Below are 5995 nucleotides of genomic sequence, written 5' to 3'. Positions count from 1 at the left end.
CTCTCTCTCTCTCTCTCTCTCTCTCTCTCTCTCTCTCTCTCAACCCACACTCACCCTGCCCTCGCTACACCACAAACCCGTCACTCCCTTACTATTTTCCGCTACAAGGCAGTCGCTCCTAGCCGGGCTCCCCTCAGCTTCTCTCCCTCTTCCCGGACAGACAGCTCCTTCATCACCGCTGCCCACACGAGCTACAGTAATCTTCACCAAAGTCCATCTCATCCTACTTCAGCACCTTGTGTCTCATCCAAGGACCCGAGTTGTTGCACTTTGCACCTTCAGAAGCGCCAAAGCAAGACGCGACACGGTAAACACTTAGGCTAAACTGCAATTGTACTTAGTTCTGCACAACATCACTGAATAAGGATATGAATTCAGAAAGGGATTGTAAGCCTCTCATCATTTCCGGGAAGCCAGTGACAGATAGGACTTGTGGCAGGTTACTCCGAGCAGCTGATTGGACGTGGTAGACAAGTAAGGGCCAGAAAGCCGACCCTTCCTCCTCCAGACTAAGAATTTGAGCTCCTCTTAATGACGGGAAAATGTTGTCACTGTCGGTATTATCAAATATTATACTATGTTTGTATCTCTCTCTCTCTCTCTCTCTCTCTCTCTCTCTCTCTCTCTCTCTCTCTCTCTCTCTCTCTCTCTGCTACAGCGATGTTATTTCTTATTGCATCTCTAGCTTAAACTTCCAGCACTTTAAGTTTGAAAAACAGTTGAATTTTAATCTTTTCAACATCATCTGCTGTTTTCACCATTTTTTCACATGGAGCGTCACAGGATCTTGTTGTTGCGGCACCAAAATACACAACTGCAACCTCCCCCACCCTCTCTCTCTCTCTCTCTCTCTCTCTCTCTCTCTCTCTCTCTCTCTCTCTCTCTCTCTCTCTCTCTCTCTCTGATGCAGCACCCTCTTAACAGCATGCACCACCACTGCCAAGCCCAGGATCAGGCGAAGCAGCATCACCAGAGGCACGCATCGCCCCTTAATGACGGCCCGGGAGGCACCGCGGCTAAGACCCGGTGAAGACAGCGTGGCCAGGTCTGTAGCGAGTCCCTGAAGTGTCTGGCTTACTTTACCTTGTAGACGCGCAGACGGCAGCTTGAGGGTTGGCAGGGGAGGTCACCAAGATTGCCGCTCACAGTTCGTCCTTTCAGCCGCCGTCTAGGGAAAGAACCAAATTGAGTTATCTTACGTTGTTTGTAAAGAAAGACTAAAATACATTTAGCTTTTATGTAGAGAATTCCTTGTTTGATAGGAATTTTCATAATGTTTTTACTGCTGTTGTTTTTTTGTGTTTTTTTTTTTTTTTCTTGTGTATATTTCGCAGTTGTTGTACTTTTTGTAGCAGCAGTAGTAGTAGTAGTAGTAGTAGTAGCAATGATAATGTTAGTGGTGATGTTGCTGCAGTGTGAGGGCGAGCGGTATTGCTCTCGGTGTGGCAATGCTAATGATGAACTGCCCTCAAATATGAAAACTGATATCCATAAATTATATGATCACAAGTTTATTTTAATGATGAAACATATTACCTTTGTGTGTATGTATTTCTCTCTCTCTCTCTCTCTCTCTCTCTCTCTCTCTCTCTCTCTCTCTCTCTCTCTCTCTCTCTCTCTCTCTCTCTCTCTCTCTCTCTCTCTCTCTCTCTCTCTCTGCCCGATTGCCTACCCGTCATTTCTATATCTTCTAGTTTTTCTGTTCGTGTTCCTGATTTCACTTCAGAATTCCTGTCTCTATTTTTTTTCCGTTTGTCCGTATGTCTGTCTACCTGCTGTATGCCCGTCCATCTAACAGTATATATATATATATATATATATATATATATATATATATATATATATATATATATATATATATATATATATATATATATATATATATATATATATATATATATATGCTTGTCTGTCCTTCTGTCTGTCTGTTTGTCAGCCTGCTTTTCTATCTATCTGTCCTGTCTATTTCTCTCTGTCTTGCCTGTCTAACTATTTTCCTGTTTTTCTTTTTACCTATCTATCCATCTATCTAACTATCTATTTACCTATCTACTTATCTATCTGTCAGTTCACTCATCTCTCTCTCTCTCTCTCTCTCTCTCTCTCTCTCTCTCTCTCTCTCTCTCTCTCTCTCTCTCTCTCTCTCTCTCTCTCTCTCTCTCTCTCTCTCTCTCTGTGCTCCCAATCAGACCCGTCAGTTCCCGGCCCAGAGTCTAAAGGGGAAGAATAATACCTCGATACACGTTAAGAAAAGACACATGGAGATCTACGGGCGAGGATAAAATTCCTTCATAAACAACCTGAAGGAAGAGAGAGAGAGAGAGAGAGAGAGAGAGAGAGAGAGAGAGAGAGAGAGAGAGAGAGAGAGAGAGAGAGAGAGAGAGAGAGAGACCTGCGCGCTACCGGTGGAGGACAAGGAGGGGGAGGAAGAGGTCGTGGTGGCGGTATCGGGTAGTGGTGGTGGTGGTTCCGAGTTTCAGTAGCTGGCCGTCCGTCGTGAGTGGCTGAGTGACTCGTGCTCCGACGCTCCCTCGCCCGACCAGTGACTTTTGTTTTTCCTCTCTCTTCACCTAGATCTTCCTTCTGCCTTTGCTGCAGACACACGGCGGGAACCTGATGTGAACCGCAGACGTGTGTTACAAAGTGCGGTTTTCTTCCTTGTCGCGCTACGCTGGTGTTGTGAGTGTCGCACAAAGTTATGGTTGTAGAAACAGTTTGGTGGTTGTTAAAAAAAAAAGTCTTTGATCCTCGCTTGTAAATATTCCTTAAGTGGAAGTGAAGACATGGTTTATGTGGATTAAAAAAAGTGTGGATTACTATATTACTTGTACCTTTTCCTCACCAAACTAATGATTGAGCATGTGTGAAACATTTAACACAGATAGTAAGTGATCTCCAGACCAGCCAGGTGATCTAAAGAGCTACACACCATAAGACCAAATCCTCGCAACTCTACCCTGCCTGCCAACCTGCACCGGAGCGACCTGCGTGCATGCATGAGTGTAAGTACCCTGTTCCTTGCCTGTCTGTCTTGCCGCGTGACTCTAAAAAAAGAAGTATCTGTACCATGACTCCCTCAGCAGGGCACTAATAACTCCTGCCTGCCTCCGCCGTCCTTGTCATCGCCCAAGCCACACGCAGCTCAGGACGCGGCGCCACGGCACGCGAGAAGCCAAAGTCCTGCCCCGCTTGCAAACGATTATATTCTTCGAGGAAAACATCAAATGAGCTGAAGAAAGATACAGCGAAAATATGAGGCACTTTAAGGGGAACTTGTTTACGTCATGCATTACATAATTAACACTTAATATGTTGTTATGTCCTCGTAAGTTAGGGCAAGTGCACACGCACGCAGGGACACACACACACACACACACACACACACACACACACACACACACACACACACACACACACACACACATATATATATATATATATATATATATATATATATATATATATATATATATATATATATATATATATATATATATATATACGCGCGCGCGCGCGCGTGTACATACCACAGAAGGACTTACATATACAAGGAGCCAAACACAAAAAATTGGGGATTTAAGCATGAATTTACACGCTGATACACATAAATATATATCTCATAAAATAGGATTATGCAAAAATACGCACGCGGAGCAGACACACACACACACACACACACACACACACACACACACACACACACACACACACACACACACACACACACACACACACACACACACACACACACACACACACACACACACACACACACACACACACACACACACACACACACACACACACACACACACACACACACACACACACACACAGTAGTAGTAGTAGCAGTAGCGGCAGCAGCAGCAGTAGTAGTAGTAGTAGTAGTAGTAGTAGTAGTAGTAGTAGTAGTAATAGTAGTAGTAGTAGAAGCAATAGTTTATTGATCAAAAGTATAAAGGCACAAAACAATGATAACGGACAATACAAACAACTTTGATCCAACGTGAAATTAAAATGTAACATTCACAAAAACAATAGAGGAAACAACAAAGCGTGAGGGTATAAATGCCGAACACAACGTACGCTTATGCAATTACACTTGGAGGAGGAGGAGGAGGAGGAGTCTTACACAGTTTAGCCACCTTCGCACAAATTGCACAGATTTTAAAACTGATACTAACAATGTTTGCATGTATCCGGAATATTACACACACACCGACACACACACACACGTGCACACACACACTGACAATGACACACACACACACACACACACACACACACACACACACACACACACACACACACACACACACACACACACACATTAACACTAACACACATATGCACCACACACACACACAAGAGGAGGAGGAGGAGGAGGAGGAGATCCACGTAAAACGCAGGCATACAAACACTGGTACACAAAGAAGAAAACAAATAAAACACGAGCTGCACAACACAAAACGAGTGTGCAAAGAAAAAAATAAGAAAAAATGGAAGAAAAGAAAGAAAGAAAACAAAACACCCGCTCTCTCTCTCTCTCTCTCTCTCTCTCTCTCTCTCTCTCTCTCTCTCTCTCTCTCTCTCTCTCTCTCTCTCTCTCTCTCTCTCTCTCTCTCTCTCATTTCCCGTCTCACCTACAAAACGAAGGGAGGGGATCACGACCCTGCCTAACTACAGAAAAAAACAACAAAAGAGAGAGAGAGAGAGAGAGAGAGAGAGAGAGAGAGAGAGAGAGAGAGAGAGAGAGAACAAAAAAAGAGAGAGGAGTGGGGAGCAAACCATTCCAAAACTGCGGGACCTTTGGGGATGGCGGAGCGCAAGAGTTTTGCAGCACTTGTTCCAAAGTAAATGAAGAGCAGGCGTCCCCGGGAGAAGAAAAAAAGGAAACAACACAACGACGCCGATCCAACCGCTGCGTCTTGCATTAGGAGGGACGGCACACGCCACCACCACCCTTGCCGTCTGAGCCCAAGTTACTGTGGCAATAGAATTTCTCTAACTCGAATATAACGTCGCGAGAGAGCCTATAATTTTGACAAGGACAACACCGAGAGACCAAGGAGGCCGTGAGAGCCAAGACGCCACCGTGGGAGCCTTCGGGGAGGGAGGGACGGAGGGAGGAAGGGTAAAGGACACTACTAACCTAGAGCATCTTGACGTGAGCGAGGCTATGGTGATTCCCCGGGGCACTGTGAGGCATCGACAGGGCATCACGATAACTAGGACAGGACAGGACTTTGAGTAACAGAAATGCGTGTCATGTGTATAGACAGGGAATATTAAAATCAAGAAAATATCATGATAAATGGAAATGCGTATACAAGGAAAATCAAAGTACAAAAAATGTTGAAGTAAGAAATTATCACGGGATGTAGAAATGCGTGAAGAAGGAAAAATCTGAGCGCACATAGAAAGAATAAAGTAAAAAAAAATATCATGATCCACAAGAGAATAAATATAACCGGCGTAAGGTTAGCTAAAAAAATTTAAGACTACAAGTAACACGAGAGAAAATAAAACAAAACAAAAATAATAGAAATAAAAAATGAAAAGAACCCGCATAAAAAAATGAAAATACAAAGAACCTTAGAATAAAATGCAAAACAACAAAGACGGAACCAAAAAGAAAAAAAAGAAAAGAAGCGTCAGATGATCCAAAACCTTGCCCACAACAAATGAAAAAGAGAAAAGAGCAAACCTAAATACCATGCAGTTCGCAAAAACACATGAGACAGAAAACCGACAAAATAAATAACAACATGAGTGAATAAAAGACAATATGGTCACGGTAGGCAGCGAGAGCACCAGGTAATTTCAAGACGGAAGTAACGGAAGAAGAAGAGGAGGAGAAGAGGGAGGAGGAGGATGGAGGGTTCAGGCAGACGAGCTTTCTTCCCTCGTGTTTACGGTGACACAATTTTCCCGCCAGAGCTCCTTAAGGCTGGGAAATTGTGGAGGCAGATTACATTTCATTAGCTCATTCCAC

General features: G+C 43.8%; 1 protein-coding gene across 2 annotated transcripts in view; it reads left to right on the top strand.

The window, feature by feature from the left end:
- Window positions 1–2479: 2479 nt before the first annotated feature.
- Window positions 2480–5995, top strand: part of LOC135102926 (nephrin-like) — a 174833-nt gene continuing 171317 nt past the window's right edge. For both annotated transcript variants that reach the window (XM_064008603.1, XM_064008602.1), the window contains exon 1: window positions 2480–3002. The gene's annotated coding sequence lies outside the window, so the exon portion shown is untranslated. The remainder of the gene's footprint in view (window positions 3003–5995) is intronic.

Source organism: Scylla paramamosain, chromosome 8, assembly GCF_035594125.1.
Source record: "Scylla paramamosain isolate STU-SP2022 chromosome 8, ASM3559412v1, whole genome shotgun sequence".
NCBI classification, from domain to species: domain Eukaryota; kingdom Metazoa; phylum Arthropoda; class Malacostraca; order Decapoda; family Portunidae; genus Scylla; species Scylla paramamosain.
Note: the sequence above shows the minus strand (reverse complement) of the source record. Positions and strands in the feature narration are given on the sequence as shown.